Source organism: Grampus griseus (genome assembly GCF_964374135.1).
Source record: "Grampus griseus genome assembly, chromosome: 20".
NCBI classification, from domain to species: Eukaryota; Metazoa; Chordata; class Mammalia; order Artiodactyla; family Delphinidae; genus Grampus; species Grampus griseus.
The window spans coordinates 14,344,166-14,361,287 of NC_139014.1; the positions used below are offsets into that span (position 1 = coordinate 14,344,166).

At 46.3% G+C, this 17,122-nt stretch overlaps 1 protein-coding gene and 1 pseudogene across 2 annotated transcripts in view; one reads left to right on the forward strand and one right to left on the reverse strand.

Annotated features, from left to right (window-relative positions):
- The window catches only part of ERN1 (endoplasmic reticulum to nucleus signaling 1), a gene marked incomplete at its 3' end in the record, with an annotated part of 77,902 nt that overhangs the window by 27,036 nt on the left and 33,744 nt on the right, over positions 1-17,122 (forward strand). The gene's annotated exons all lie outside the window — the stretch shown is intronic.
- Positions 8,121-8,901, reverse strand: LOC309837862 (large ribosomal subunit protein eL43-like; annotated as a pseudogene). The gene is made up of 2 exons: positions 8,877-8,901; positions 8,121-8,408 (listed from the first exon to the last, which is right to left on the reverse strand). The product of its transcript is annotated as a large ribosomal subunit protein eL43-like (transcript).

Below are 17,122 nucleotides of genomic sequence, written 5' to 3' on the forward strand. Positions count from 1 at the left end.
CAGCCTGGAGTCCCAAGAGCTGGGAAATTGTATTCAATTCCCAAACTACTCTTCCCTGATAAAAGCCAGGCAAATCCCAGGATTGGGGGCTTCAGAGTCATCTCTATTATTCAGTCCTGTCATAATTCTCCTTTGTCCCTAAATTCAGGTCTGACCGGTATGTTCTCTTTCGTCACTAATCTGTGACTCATTATTCTCATGAGCACAACAAGTGTTTTCCCTTCATTAATAAAATGTTCCAAAACAGTATTTTACATGGAAAAATATTGGTGTATATCAGAAGGTCACACATCATCTTGTCAATTCAGCAGCAAACGTTACCATCCATAGATGCTGGCAGCTGGGGTACCACAGACTGCCCTCCCTCACCTGCTGGGCCTGCTTGGATCAGCAAGGACTTTAAGTGACGAAAAGGACCAGGTCTCTCAGAAGTGAGGGGCCACAAGAAGATGGGAGAGCCCAGTTTGGGCAGTGCCTTACAGTCTCCCAGAATATTATCTGTGCTCTTTCTCCTCATGTTTATGCAGAGTTCTTTATATTTCAGAATTTCTGATGTTGTCCAGAGATGAAAATCAACAAGTCACAAAAGGATTGAGATAAACATTTTCACTGTTAAATGGTAGGGCTGTTCCCTCAGTTTCAGTATTCCCAGGCAGGGCATTTTTGCCCCCAAGCCACTTCATTCTTCTGCTTTGCTTTCCCCTACATGTATTGTTTTGAATTGATCTCCAAGTCTTAATTTCTGCAAGTAGCCTCGGCTCTATCCAACAAAACTGTGTCCTGCCTCGTTTGTTACTTAGCCAAACATAAGAATTAATCTGGGGACTTCCCTGGTGGCGCAGTGGTTAAGACTCCTCGCTCCCAATGCAGGGAGCCCGGGTTCGATTCCTGGTCTGGGAACTAGATCCCACATGCATGCTGCAACTAAGAGTTCGCCTGCCACAACTAAGGAGCCCTCCTGCCTCAGCTAAGACCTAATGCAACCAAATAAATTAAAAAAATTGTTTTTAAAAATCAATCTGTTCTGTTCTGTAACTTAGAGCTTAAAGAATTTTCCTCCTTTTAAATTTAACACATGTTTAGAGAACTTAGTCTGTGAAAGATACTGTATGGGGCACAAAAAAGAAAAAGACAGCCCCTGCCCTCAGGGAGCCCACAGTCGGGAGGGAGAAATGACAAGTACATAGAACTTCAACTGGGAGCAGTCTTGTAACCGCCAAAGAGAGTGCTAGGAACTGCTGTGAGCCCGTGTCCAGCTGCGGGGGCAGGAAAGCCTCCATGCATTGGAGCTGAGCCTTGGTGGATACACTGACTTTCAGTCGGGAGTGAGGCCTGGCAAGGAGCAAAGGAGGCACCAGGTCTGGGGTGTGGGCACTGGTCCGGTTTGGGAGGAGCTGGGGGATGGAGGTGGAGGGAGGGAGGCAGGGGGTTATTGAGCCCTGTGGTAGCTCTGAGCCATTTGTACTTGAGTGAACAGGAAGTTGGGAGCCATTGACGCGGCTGAGCAGGTGAGTGACTCAGCAGGTGCTCAGCTTCCAGGTTAATCCAGCAGCAGTGCATGGGGTGACTAGAGACATGAGACAGACCTGAGAAAGAGGGGCAGCGGGAAGGGAAGAGGTGGGGAGGATGAGAGGCGTGCCAGCAATAGGATCAGGAGAATCCAGCAACTGGTTAGGTAGGCAGAGCAAGGAGGAGATAAAGGACACTTAAAGGCAGAATTAGAGAAAGCCGATTAAGGCCTAGTAATTTCAAGTAATGAAATTCAATTCAGTGAAATTTCAATATGTTCTAAGTCTCATTGTTTTTCTGAGAATAAATTGGCTTATTTTAGCTAAATTCAGCCCCGGGTAGCCTCTCTGTCTCTATTTCTATACAAAGATTAAAGATGGTAACATATATAGAGACCCTGAGTTTTCAATTTAATTTTAATCTTGCAGTTATCACTGAAGATTTCAAAATTGGTATTTCTAAACCATTAATACGTAAGTAGATTATAAAGGTATCCAGATACTGTTCTAGACCCTGAGGATACAGCAAAATACTTGCCCTCATAGAGCCTTCATTCTATGGGGCGAACAGATACAGAGATAAAGTACATAGTGGTAACTGACAAAGGATTAATCTCCAAAATATACAAGAAGCTCATGCAGCTCAACATAAAGAAAACAAACGACCCAATCCAAAAATGGGCAGAAGACCTAAATAGACATTTCTCCAAAGAAGATATACAGACTGCCAACAAACACATGAAAGGATGCTCAACATCACTAATTATTAGAGAAATGCAAATCAAAACTACAATGAGGTATATCTCCTCACACCAGTCAGAATGGCCACCATCAAAAAATCTACAAACAATAAATGCTGGAGAGGGTGTGGAAAAAAGGGAACCCTCTTGCACTGTTGGTGGGAATGTAAATTGATGCAGCCACTATGGAGAAGAGTATGGAGGTTCCTTACAAAACTAAATATAGAACTACCATATGACCCAGCAATCCCACTACTGGGCATATACCCCGAGAAAATCATAATTCAAAAAGAGTCATGTACCACAATGTTCATTGCAGCACTATTTACAATAGCCAGGACATGGAAGCAACCTAAGTGTCCATGGACAGATGAATGGATAAAGAAGATGTGGCCCATATATACAATGGAATATTACTCAGCTGTAAGAAGGAACGAAATTGAGTTATTTGTAGTGTGGTGGTTGGACCTAGAGTCTGTCATACAGAGTGAATTAAGTCAGAAAGAGAAAAATAAATACTGTACGCTAACACATATATATGGAATCTTAAAAAAAAGGTTCTGAAGAACCTAGGGGCAGGACAGGAATAAAGACGCAGAGAATGGACTTGAGGACAAGGGGAGGGGGAAGGGTAAGCTGGGACGAAGTGAGAGAGTGGCATGGACATCTATACACTACCAAATGTCAGATAGCTAGTGGGAAGCAGCCGCATAGCATAGGGAGATCAGCTCGGTGCTTTGTGACCACCTAGAGGGGTGGGATAGGGAGGGTGGGAGGGAGACGCAAGAGGGAGGGGATATGGGGATATATGTATATGTATAGCTGATTCACTTTGTTATGCAGCAGAAGCTAACACACCATTGTAAAGCAATTATACTCCAATAAAGATGTTTTAAAACAAAAGTACATAGTGGTGATAAGAGCTGTGGAGGAAAGGAAAACAGGGAAGTGGAACAGGGAGTGCCAGGTAGCTGGGCTGAGGTGGGGTGGGCAGGGATGCAGTTTAAAACTGGGACCCCCACTGAGAAGGTGCCATTGAGCAAGAACCCTAGGGGGCAGGGGAGTCTTTAGGCAGAAGGCATGGGTTTCGGGGGGCAAAGGTGGGTGCGGTTGGCAGGGAGAAGGGCAGAGAAGTAGGAGTGGCTGGGGTACAGTGAGGAGAGGAAGGAGAGAAGTAAGAGAGGAACTGGGAGGCCAGTCATGTTAGGGGTGCAGTGCTCCCTTAATGTGTGTGTGTGTGTGTGTGTGTGTGTATGAAGTACAGTTGACTTACAGTGTTGTGTTAGTTTCAGGTGTACAACATAGTGATTCAGTTTTTTTTGCAGATTATATTCCACTATAGGTTATTATAAGATACTGGGTAAAATTCCCTGTGCTATACAGTATATCCTTGTTGCTTATCTATTTTATGTATAGTAGTTTGTATCTATTAATCCCATACTCCTAATTTGTCCCTCCCCCAGCCTACCTGTCCCCTCAGAATATTTATTGTCCCCACCACTGCCTGGAACACAATTTATAGACAATAACCTACATATGCACATAGTTTTAAAAAGAAATATATTATCCAACTGGTAATCTGAAATAATAAGAAAGTTTTTAATTACATGTATGTAATTTAACATGTAAAGGCTCAGACACATACTGATACATACCAACACTCCACCTGTGATTGAATGCTGTGCCTGTTAACACCGACTAAGAAAAATGCAGACTAGGATGGTGGCAGGATTTCCAAGATGGTGTACAATTCTCATAATATTCCAAACAAAAGAAGTACATCCCTACTTGATTTATACAGTAGTCACATTTTGAGAAGATTCATTGTGTAAACTTGTGCAAAAAGTGCTTTTGTGCTCCTATATAAAGCAGTGTAGGTTGTACACCCAGATAATTAAAGGTTTTTGGCCCACGTGAGTGTCTGGCAGGACGTAAGAACAGCCTGCAGATATGGGGCAGTTTTCAGCTCTGCAGGGCTACCTAGGATTCCTGGTCCCCACCAGGAGGGCCCAGTCTCTGAGACCACCAAGAAATGCCCTCACAGATTTCCTGAGCACTGCCTGTCGAGCAGTGCCCTCCCCAAGGAGACCACAGGTATAGGGCCTGGTAGCTGGTGTTAAGGATGTTGTTTTTTTCAAAGCCATCGGAGGAATCTGAGCAGAAGAGTGATATACCCTGGTGTTATGGACTGAATGTTTGTGTCCTCCCCACATTCATATGTTGAAGCCTTAACCCCCCTCAATGTGATGGTATTTGGAGGTGGAGCCTTTGGGAGGTGACTGGGTTTAGATGAGGTCATGAGGGTGGTGCCCCCATAATGAGATCACTGCCCTTATAAGAAGAAGAAGAGACCAGAGCTCACTCTCCCTCCACCACATGAGGACACAGTGAGAAGACAGCTGTCTGCAAGCCAGGAAGAGGGCTCTCACCATAACTCAGCCATGCCGACACCCTGGTCTTGGACTTGTAGCCTCCAGAGCTGTGAGAAATAAATGTCTGTTGTTGAAGCCACCCAGGCCATGGTATTTTGTTATGGCAGCCTGGGCTAAGACACCTGGCCTCTACTTTACAGGATCAGCAGGTGCTGTGTTGAGGCTGAACTGACAGGGCCAGGTGGAGGCTACTGCACTGGTCCAGGCAAGGGAGGACGTGGGCTTGGCCCTGAGTGGCAGTGGGGAGTCAAACTCAAATGGAAGAAACTTGCCGATGCTAACAGACCCCTTTAAGTCATCAAACTGGGGTTCTGTAGAATATATACCTGTTATTCCACTTCATGGTTTCCTAACTGTTTACTTTTTTCAGGGGTCAACAGACTGGGAGTGTTTTTTTTTCTTTCTACAGAGTGGTTTTGGCAGGTGCTTTTGTTCCTCAACCAAACATGTGTCGCTGTTCCCAGAAATGGAGATTTCTCACACCACAGCAGCAGACTACACTTAGTACAGAAAACGAGTTTTATTTGTTTTCAGAAACTAATTTGAGTCCTGGCATTTTACCTTAGGTGTGATCTTTCTAAGCTGTGACTTTGTAACTGTAGCAGCACCACTGTCTGTCTCTGAAATGTCACCAGTGAACATGGCTGAGTGTGTTTCATTGCTGCACTCCCAGCCCAAATACAAACTGAGAATGTTGCTGTCATGTTTTGTGTTAGATTCATTTTACAAAGCTTGCCTTGGCTTGGTGGAGTTAAAGGACTTTTTTCGGTATTGCCACGGCCGGTTTAGGGCTTCTTACACGCCCCTTGGAATACTAGTTAATGCTAAGTTTGACTCTCAAATCTTCATCAAATTGCGGCTTATTCTGTAGCAACCCCACTCCCATTTCCTTCAATCTCCTTTCCAGTAATAGTAGGTATGGAGGACTGGGCCTACTTTATTTAGTTAGTTATTTACTTACTTATTTTTTTGGCTGCGTCCCGTGGCATGTGGGATCTTAGTTCCCCGACCAGGGATCAAACCTGCGACCCCTGCATTGGAAATGCGGAATCTTAACCACTGGACGACCAGGGAAGTTCTGGACTGGATCTAATTTAGAACCATTCTTTACTAACTATAAAAATATGCTGCTCTCCCAGCCAGACAGGTCTAGACTCCTGAGATGTCCCCTGAATGGTTAATATTGGAGATTTCTTATGAGGGAAGGATTAAAACAAAATTAGTTATTTGAAACTTGAAGAAAATCTTCCCACATGACTTTCTAAAACCATGTGCCTCTTTTCACAATTCCTACTTGTGCTGACAGTCATGGTGCACCCAGGCTAGAAAAGAGTGACGCTCTGCCCCTTGGTCACCGCGTCCTGTCCCCTGGACTCGTGAAGGGTCTCCCAGATCTGACTACTTCTCCCTGTCCCCCTTGCCAGTGTCTCAGCCCCGCTCTCGACATCCACCTCCTGGATCCACGTAACAGTTTCCTGACCGCCATCCCTGCTGCCTGCCTTATGCTCCCACTCACCCAGCATGCAGCCCTTGGACATACCCTCTAGAAAGATTACCTGGACCGTGCTGCACCCCCTGCTGAAATGCACTTGGTGTTGTCTGGAGCGGTGCTACTCCGTGTGTGGTCTTCCCACCCCTGTTCCTTGTCCACGAGAAGTACAAAAAGGGAGCGTTAGCCTCGTCCATGGTGGGTTGGAATTTTCAACAGCTGGCCCTTCACCACAGTTAGTTTGCGAAGCACTGGACCCCGGGGTGGAGTCTGAGCTCCTTAGCACACATGCAAGGCCCTTCCCAGTCGGGCTCTCACCCCCCTCTCCAGCCTCAGCTGCTTGTTGCCGCCACGATATCCTCTCCAGGTCTTGGAGACATCGGGCCTTTGCTTATGTCCCTTCCCTGCCAGCAGCCTGCAGTGTTGGGCAGGCCCCTGTTTATCCATTAAGACCCCCTTCACATCTTACCTCCTGGACTCCTGCGGGGTGAGAGCCTCCCTCATCGAGCTCCGGGGGCATTTCATTGAAGCCTCTCTTACGACACTTCCTGTTTGCTGTGAATTTTTTTTACATTTGTCTTCCTACTGGACTTCTAATTCCTTGAGGGTGGGGTCTCTGGACAGCGAGGGATGCTCTAGTAAACTTCTGAGACACCCAGCACTGACTCAGGCCCCAGGTAACCCGGAGAAACAGGTGAAGCTGGGCTTTGCCTCCTCAGGATGTACTGTCATGGAAGGTTCCAGTTCCTGATCTTGAGTTGCACATGGCTTGTTGTGACTTTCTGCAGTTGGTTTTCCGTCCTGTCCTTCAGGCGGTGCGCACGTTCCCCTGAAGAGTCCAAGATTTGCCCTCAGAGGTGTGAGGGAAACATGAGAAGGGGAGGTTGTGAAAGGGATGACTTTTCATTAGTAGTTCTAATCTGTTTTCTCTTAAGGAATTTTCTAGGCTTAAGATATGCATCACTACCTTTCTCCCTCATTGCTTAAGCACAAAAAAGGCGTTTATTTGTTCTCCATTGTTTCAGAGGACTGAAAATTAAGTTTTTGAGAGGGGCTGTGAGGGAGGCCTGTTTCTGCGTTTGAGTCTCTTGAAAAAGTATTTTCTCTCTTTCTCTTTTTTGTGTTTCATGTTTTATCACGAACGATTCTAAACATATACAAACATCGAGATAATTATATAATGAAGCCTCTTGTACCCATTACTCAGCTTCAGTAAGCACCAGCTGGTACCCAGTCTCGTTTCTCTGTACCCCCATTCACGTCCCTCCCACACACCTGGGATTTGCTTCAGAATAATACGTCTCACCGTCCGGAGGACCTTATGAATAGCAGTCATCACACGCAGTAGCATAGGTTTCAGCTCCAGCGGGGGTTCTCTGCAGCATTGCTTGCAATGTATCGGAAGACAGTTGTGAACGTTGAAGCACACAGTAAAAGGCCAGTTTGGGCTGTGACTTAGTTACTGTTCTCTTGCTCATCCTCATGGCTCAATTCATGGCTCAAGAATGAATTCTGTGAAGTCAGTGACATCCTGAGAGGCACTGGGGCCTAGTCCCAAGCATTAAGTTGTCTTATCCTCCTTCACGCTTGGTTATAGTTTTAATTCCTTCACAGCTGGTTATAGCACGCCGTGTGCTTTTTCAGGTCTGAGTTACTTCTGCTGAGGTGAGGATGAGTAAGACCATAGAGTTCGACAGCCTTTGGTATGGGTGGTTTTTCAGATGACGTTGGTATTTCTACAGGATCGTCTTTATCACACATGACATTTGGGGACTTACAGAGATTACCCTGCAAGAAAACTCATAGCATCTTCCCCCAGTTCTGATGAGATTTGGAATTTCACTGTGGATTTTAGGAGCTTCTGATTAGATGTCCATTTTATTTTATTTATTTTTGTTACATAAATTAACCTATGCATCATAGGCTAGCAACATTTCAAATGGTGGTGCTTCTACTGGTCCTTCAATTCCTTCGGTCTTCTGATGACAGACCTTACTGTGATGGCAGGTGGTATTGTAGGTCCAGGCACCGCCAGCTACCGTTTTCATGCAGGAACCACAGTGCCAAATGCCCACAGCTCGTCTCTTCATCTTGGTTTTGCCACGGAAGGAACAAGTGTACTTGGCGTGCTGGCTGATTTCAATTTTCTTCACCGTTTTCCTGGGGGAGGCACCGTAAGGGGTCCCATATTTACCCACGATTCCGACCTTCTTGGTGCATTTAACTATGTCGCCGTAACCTAGGTCCAAGCCCAGAGAGCTAGATGTCTATTTTAAAATGCTGTCCTCAAGAAAGCTGAACTTCGAGGAACATTTGAGACTTGCCACCTTACAACTTGGACCTAACAACTTTACGGGGAGTTCAAGGCGCAGGTAACCAAAGTTCCTTCCCTCTGGAGGGAGGAAATGAGGATTCCCTGATTGGTTCACTTGAGTGCATGAACCATATTGGGGAGAGTTAAGTTTTGAGTTAATGTGTGTGTGTGTGTGTGTGTGTGTGTGTGTGTGTGTGTGTGTGTGTGTGTGTGTGTGTGTGTGTGTGTGTGTGTGTGTGTGTGTGTGTGTGTGTGTGTGTGTGTGTGTGTGTGTGTGTGTGTGAATGGCCTTGTTTCTACCAATAAATTTTATAAGAAAACAGTATTCGACCCTTAAGCATTTTCTTGAGGAAGTGGCAGCTTTTGCCTTCAGACTAACCGATCTAGTTTCACCATCAGCTAGGGTCAAAATCTCCATGTCCTCTTTAACTCATTCCTTTCCTGCACTTCATTTTTCTGATCAGGACAAAGTCCTGTTGACGTTCTTCTTCCCCTCCTGTGTGGTTCCTGCCCACCACTCTCCCTGCCCACCCCCCCTGCCCCCACTGGCTCAGACCTTCTTACTGGGGTTATGGCATTGCTTTCCTCAGTACCCTTTTGATTGCTGCTTCTCCTCTGTCTCATCTACTGTGTCCCCTGGTGCCTGCCTGTCTCACCTTCCTTCAGAGACTTGTACCACGTTTCTCTTCTTCTCAGAAGCCTCCAGCTGCTCCCTCCTTAGTGCCCACCACACCACCTCCCAAAGTTTCCACCCCTTTCTTCTCCAAGGTCTCACCCCTACCACGCAACCACCTTTCTTGTTTTGCTCGCAGAAGGAACGAGGCTCTGAAATATTTGGCGTACGGGGATGCTTAAAGGGAGCATAAAAGCAGTTGGGACTTCATTTGTGGTCTTTTGGTCCTTAAATACCTTTCAGGAGGGCCAACCCAAAACATTTCTGGTCGCTGCTGGAGGTGCACTTAGAAGGGTCTGGTTTGCAGAGTTTCTAGCTGTGTCACGACATCTTACTCGTACCTGGAGAGGCCTCCCAGTCAGAGAGGGAGCTGGTTTTAAATGCCAGGTGTGTCGGGGCCAGCTGGGCGGTTGTGCTTTAGAAAGAAGAGGTTAGGAGGAGCAGGGCAGTAAAGCCAGTGCCCATCTAGATTCCTCCGGAGAAGCAGTGTGTTCCAGAAATATCGATGCTCATCTAGGGAAGGGAAGAGAATGATCTCGTAGGGCTCCTTGAGCTCCAGTCAGATGGGCAGCCTGTTCTGGCAGCTTCTGTAATCAAAACGATCTTATCCCTTCCTACGTGAAAGTAAGTCTGCCCAGAGTCTCCTCCAGAGAGGGGCTGTCGGTCCCAAACTGCTCTTTGAGACAATTATTTAAATTGTGGTTGACTTCATCAGAGGCATTTTTCTGTGTTTAGGGAAGCCTGAAATAGTGCTGACCGGGTCCATCTTGCTCGTCCCCTGGGTTTCTCTTCTCTCTTCCAGCCCTGTGACATTGTAGGATCAGGCTGTCAAGATTTATACTACAGCTGAGGGTGGGCAGGAAGAACAGGCCTTTCTTTTCAACCCCCTGGAAAGGTATTCCTTAAATAGCTTCTTTTTTTTTTTTAGCTTCTCTTCTTAAAATTTTTTTTTCATTTTAGAAAAACTTCAACACACAAAAGTAAAGAGAATAGTAAGAAAGCCACATGCACCCAGCCACCCAGCTTCAGTGGTGGTCCACACATGACGTCCCCCTCCCCCTCCTCCATCATTTTGAAGCAAATGCCGTATCATTTTTTCCCATAAATTTAAGTAATTTTTAAATGTGAGTGAACAAGCAGAGCTACACCTGGGCAGTTCTTTTTGGCTTTTATCATGTAGATTTCTGTGTGGAAAAGTCCTTCTCCTTAGGATAAACTTATCAGAATGATTATATCCCACATGCAGTATTGGATATCTTAAGTTATCGACTTCCTTTCATTCTGCAGACAGGATTACCTGCTAAGTATGAGGGGAGCAAAGACCCGGGCAGCACTTACACAGGAGTTCACGCTCTGATTATTCATTGAACCGTCATAAGCCCCAGGCACTTGCCTGTGTGTATTTCACAAGAAACAAAATAGATAGTCCCTGCCCTACACAGTGCTTAAAATTCAATCCAGCCCCCAGATTTTTGAGAACCAGAGAGGCCACATGCAATTAAGTGCCTGTCACCTGAGAAATGTGGTAAGTGCATCATAAGAACTTACCAAGGGAATTAATTCCCTGGCGGTCCAGTAGTTAGGACTCCACACTTCCCCTGCAGGAGGCCCAGGTTTGATCCCTGGTCGGGGAACTGAGATCCCACAAAGCGGCGTGGCAGCCGAAAGAAAAAAAGAACATACCAAGTGCAGTAGGCGTTCAGTTTCTGATTTCCTGGAGAGAGGGGCATTTGAAGGACAAGCAGAGGTGGATGGACGGAGTTGCGGCAGGTCATGGTGAGCGCAGAGACTGACATGACAGCATGGGCTGAGTCTGGGGAGGAGATGTGACGAAGAAGAATTGGGCCCAGGTGTTACAGAGCCTTGAATGCTTAAGGCCTGTGGTTCCTTTGTGTGCGGAGGGGCCCTGGGAGCCCCGGCAAGCTCTCGAGGCACTGCAGGTAGTTTTAAACTTTGAAGAGAAATGCAGCAGCGCTGCACAGTGTCAAACACCACGCCTGAGGCAGTCAGTGCTTTCCAGCATTATATCGCGCTACTTGCCTTTCAAGGATGTGTCTTTGCACAGCTGAGTTTTGGGCTGTGATACAATTCAAATACCCCCTGGAAATCAACATGGCATGGTAATGAGAGTGGCTGTGTCTAACAAGAGTCTAAGATTTGGAATATGTGCAGCGCCCGACAGGTACACACATCCCACTAGTGAGTAATTATGGTTAAGAATGAAATAAACGTTTCTCTTTCAGTTGACGTGTAGTATTATTTTTTTCCACGTGGCCTCTAAGTTGCGAGGCCCTAAATACTCAAGTCGTTTGGACCTAACCACTGAATAAATGGAACCATTAGGTATTTCTTTTGGCCTCGGGCCTTGTGAAGAAATTACCAAGACACTAAGGGTGCTGTGAACCCAGAAAGTTTGGGAACCTCTGACCTGAGCCATAGAGATGGAAGGTATTCAGTCGGCAGAGGGGAGCCGTTGTAGGATTTTACGTGGAGGAAAGACAAGAACAGATTTGCCTTTGTCGGCCCTCGGGCGGTGGGTGGAGTGCACGTCTGAAGGGCAGAGATCCGAGACAGGGAGCTTGGTTAGGAGGCTGCCTAGAGCCCGTGGGAAGTGGTGACTGCCACATTTTGGTGAAGGAGAGGAAAAGGAGGACATAGATTTTTGAGAAACGTTTAGTAGGTCTAATCTGATAAAACTCAGGATCTAATTGAATGGGAGGGGGTTAGAATTAAGAGAAGGTGGGGGGAGTCAGGAGAACTCGGAGGTTCCAGATTGTGTGACCGGGTGGAAGTGGGGTCAATGAACCGATCTGGGGGATGCAAAAGGAGGAGCAGGTTCAGGATGGATGACGGGTTCTGGGGCTGAGAGACTCCATAAGCAGTTGGAAGTGGGACTGGGTCAGGGGCTCTCCTGGAGAACGTTGCCAGATGTCACGTGGGAGAAGGATTTGTCAGTGTTTATTAGACTCGGCCACTGGAACTTGACACTGGCAGTTGTGACCTTATCCTGAGGGTAGGGGCCAGAGAGCAGCGCCTTGAGAAAGGTATGGAAAGTGAGAGGGTGAAACAGAGGATCTGAGCGTTGGTTTCCCAGTATGGCTCAGCGTCAGAATCACCTCACATGTGTTAAAAATTCAAATTCCCTGGCTCTACCTACAGAATCAACTTCCTGGGGGAAAGACCTAGGAATCAACATTTTAAAAACTATAGGCAAAAAAAAAAAGTGCTTTTGAAGAACCTAGGGGCAGGGCGGAAATAAAGACGCAGATGTAGAGAATGGACTTGAGGACACGGGGACTGGAAAGGGTAAGCTGGGATGGACGAAGAGAGTGTCATGGACATATACACGACCAAATGTAAAACAGATAGCTAGTGGGAAGCAGCGCACAGCACAGGGAGATCAGCTCGGTGCTTTGTGACCACCTAGAGGGGTGGGTTAGGGAGGGTAAGAGGGAGGAGATACGGGGATATATGTATATGTATAGCTGATTCACTTCGTTATACAGCAGAAACTAATACACCATTGTAAAGCAATCATACTCCAATAAAGATGTTTTAAAAAAAATCTTTCTGGAATTTTGGTAGGAATTGCATTATACTTGTATATCAGTTTGGAAAGAATTGGTATCTTTTCTATGTTGAATCTTCTATACTATGAACATGGTATGTCTCTGCATTTTAGATCTTTTATTTCTCTTATCAGCATTTTGAAGTTTTCAACATATAAGTCTTGTCTCTCTTTTGTTTGATTTACATCTAAGTATTTTTTTAAGAACTGTATATGATATTGTGTTTTTAATTTTGATATCAACGTGTTTATCAATTGATTTTTGTGTGTTAAAAAAATTTTTTTAAAGATAAAAAACTCTAGACAACGTACACATTGCTGGCGGGAAGGCACGGCCCCTTTGGAGGACTGTGGCAGTTTCTTGTCAAGTCAGACGTAAACAGTATGGCTCAGTCATTCTACTCCCAGGTATTTTCCCAAGAGAGATGAAAATATAGGTCCAAAGACGTGTACGCAAATGTTCCTAGCAGCTTTATTCATGTTTTTCCAGCCCAAAATTGGAAATAACCCAAACATCCATCCACAGATGAACAATTGATGGTATGCCCATACAGTGGAGCACTATTCAGCACCAAAAAAGAACGGATACACTTAACATTATGGGTGAATTTCAGAAACATGATGCAGAGAGAAAGAAGCCAGACAGAAAAGAGAACCTCCTGTATGAATTCCATTTGTGAAATTTTAGAACAAACATAACAGATCTGTCAGTGGTGTCTGGGGTGGGGGTTAGGTTATTGAATCTAAGGGGATATGGGAAGATGTTTCAGGGTGATGGAAATATCCTGTATCTTGATCGTGAGGGTAGCTACGTGGATATGCATGTTTTTCAAGACTCATCGAGGGAATTCCCTGGTGGTCCAGTAGTTAGGACTCTGTGCCCTCACTGCCGAGAGCCCAGGTTCGATTACTGGTCGGGGAACTAAAATCCCACAAGCCATGCAGCATGACTCATCAAACTGTACACTTAAAGTGGATGCATTTAGGAGAGAACGGGGAGCATGTACAAAGGAGGCAAGGGGACCCCAGAGGTTTGGCGTGTTTATAGGCAGAGGGGAAGGAGTTAGCCAGAAGGATTTGAAGATCCTTGGAGACAGGATACCGTCTGGGGGCTTTAGATGTGTGAGTGTGAAATATCTGTGAACATGAAGGTGAAAATGTCCTTTTATAGAGATGTGAAGGGAAGGGTGGGGTTGGGCAAACCTGGAGGGTGAGGGGTAGGAAGTTTCTGAGAGCCCGGTCTGCCCCCCTCACTTCCCCTGTGCCACAGAGGGGAGTCATGTGCGGAGAGGAAAGAGCCTTGAGGCAAGGGGTGAAGGTCTGAAACACCAGCTGTGAGGAACGGGGAACAGAGGCCAACCAGTAGGTAGATAAACATATCTCCTATGACATGGGGCCCAGCTGGCCATACATGTATTTTGGTATCACACACGTGATTATAGTGTTTTCTTCGGCAGTGCTCAGAAGCCTGGGCAGAGGAAAGGGGATTGCCAGGTGGATTCTGGTTGAGGGTTGATAGAGCAGAGCTGCTGGATTGTAGAAGTGATCAGCAATGGATATCCAGGCAGGGCAGGAGTGGAAGTGGGAAGGAAACTAACATTTATCGATTGCCCCATTCAGTAAATATACTGAGCAGCTCCTGTGCGCCAGGCACTGTTTTAGATGTTGGGGGTATAGCAGGCAGCGAAAGATAAATCCCAGCCCCCTTGGATCTTCCAGTGGCCCAAGTCAGACGTTTAAAAACATAAGCAAAATACACAGTACTTTGGAGGTGGTCAGTGTCATGGAGAAAAATTAAGCAGGGAAGAGGGGTAGGGAATCCTGGGGGGTAGGGGATGGTCGTGGAAGACCCCTCTGAGATGGTGACATCTGATCGAAGACCTCGGCACAGGGAACAGTAAATGCAAAGGCCCCGAGGCAGGGGCAGGCTTGGCAGTACTCAGGAATACCCTGTATTCCAGCATGGCATTCCAGCATTCCTCGTCACCAGAATAGAGTGAGGAGGAGATAATCGGAGAGTGCCAGGGTGGGTGTGGGAGGGTGGGGTTGTGTGGGATTTGTGTGAACATCGGCCTCCACTGAGTGAGATGGGACCCATCAGAGGATTGTGAGTGGCAGGGAAGCATAATCTGATTGACGTCTTTAGAAGGATCACTCTTCTCTATCAAGGCACTGACTTACAGTCTTAACACACATTTAACCTTCTTTAATCCACACGGAGATGCTGCATGAGTTTGGTGTTATTATCTCTATTTCTTTTTTTCTCTTCACTGATGAGGAAGTTGAGGCTCAGAGAGATTTGGCGGAGTAGGATTTAAGCATAGGTCTTTCTGATCCCAAAGGGCACACAGACTAGGAGAAAAGGGAGCACCCGAAAGACAAGGGGTTCCAATGATGTTGAAGGGATGCTGTGAGTAGGAAACAGGATGATGCATCAACAGAACGGTTTGAGGCTTGCCCGCCTTCTAGGAGAATGGCATTAACAAAATCGGGTAGTCAGACCAGTCTGGAGAGAAAGATGGAGGGTGTGATTTGGACAAGTGGCGGTCAAGGTGCTGGCAGGAGATAGTGGAAATGTCCAGTCAGTCCAGAAAGAAGAGCTCGAGAGATGGGGACCTAGAATTTCCCCACTGTGATTATGGTTGAAGCTACAGAGGTGGATGTGCTCTCGGAGAGAACTGAGGGGAGAACCTGGAAAAGTTCCTCCCTGTTGGAGTAGGGAGTGGGGAGGAGAGGGGAGAGGAGTGGGTGGGAGAGAGAGAGAGGGAGAGGTGAGTGAAAAATCAGTGCAGTGCAAGGGCCACAGAGGCCGGGAGGTGGAGAGTCTCAAGGAGGGGAGGGATGAAGCCCGTGGGCTGGGGCAGCAGGCACGTGGGATAGCCCGCGGGGTGAAGGGTAGAGCTGTTGTTGCTGATGGACTGAGAGCTCAAGAAGGGAGCAGAGTGAAGAGTGCGGTTGGGGTCCAGCGCAGAGGGAGAAGGTGTGAGGTTTGAGAGAGGATGGGATCGAGGATGAAGGCGAGAAAGGTATTCTTGGAAAGACGAAAACTCACTTCTTTTGTAGATACAGGATGTTTACATTTATTTTAAGTCATTTCTGCCTCAGATTGAAAAGGAGGATTCGATCCGCACAAAACAGGAGCCCTGAGTGTCACCTGACCTCACCCAGGTTTCTCCAAGAGTAAAGGTTGTGCCGTTTCAGGTCTGAGCTGGATGGACCCTGGAGGGGAACCGAGTACAGTGGCTGCTCCCAGGGGAGCAGTGGGCAGATCTGTTTCTGTCTTAATCTTGGAGACCAAACACTGATTTCAGCTTTATTTTCCTCTTCTGATATCTTTACCTTTACCTTGAATAACACCCATTTTTATACTTGTAAAGTAACCCTTTTTTTTTTTTTTTTTCCTTCTGAAAGTAAAGCAGCTTTGTGAGATGGCTTTTATCCTTATCAGTCCCCTATAGGTAGAGAGGCTTATTTTGTACCAGTGTTTGTTTATAGCCTTAGGGTTAGGCCACTGTTCCTTTTCACATGGGTGATTTTTTTTTTTTTTTTTTTTTAAGAGCAAGAATCTTGCCTGATACCAGTTCTCATTATTAAATCCAAAACAACTCTTTTTTCGTGTTAGGCTTTCAGTGCACGTTTTCAGATGGTGCCTTTTGCTGGCTTTTCAAATATTTTTATCTTTTAACCTTCTCTGAATGGAAAATTTCAAGCATATGTAGAGAGAAGAGTAAAATGACAGGCCAGTGTTGTCAATTCTATCTTTGAACATTTGTCAACAGGCTGCCGTTCTTTGTCTTATCTGCCCCCTTCCCATATGATTTTTTTTTTTTCCCTGTAGTATTTTAAAGCAAAGCGCAGGTTCAGATGATTCTTTAAGGGAAAAACATGAGTGGAATAGGTCACGGTTACGCATTTGCTTGCCTGTATCGGAGCTGTGTTAACAGTCATGCTGTGACGTGGCCTGCAGCTCTGCAGATGTTTATTCCAGGGGCCCTATATTATGAATGGATGAGAAGGTACCCCTGCTGGAGTTCATGTCCCCTTAAGCCTAGGAGGAAGCATGGCTCTTCAACACCCATGTAGGTGTCTACCCATCCTTCTCTGGCTTCTGCTGGTGGCCTGTGTCTTAACTGGAACCTTTCTGGTGCAGGGCACACTTTGGGACCTGAGGCCTCCGTGTCAGGTGAGCAGTGAATAAGCTCTAGAAAACCAGGAAAGTCTGCGCCAGAGGACGAGACCCTGAGCGTGAGCAAACACTGTCCAGCAAAGATAAGCTCAGGAACAGGAGTCGAGATCCCGTTGGTCTCCACGGCTTGTTTCTGGCGAATGGCTGGGATTCGGTAGTGTCCTCCTCATCTGGGTTGATCTGCGATACCTTTAAGTGGCTGAAGTGAGCAA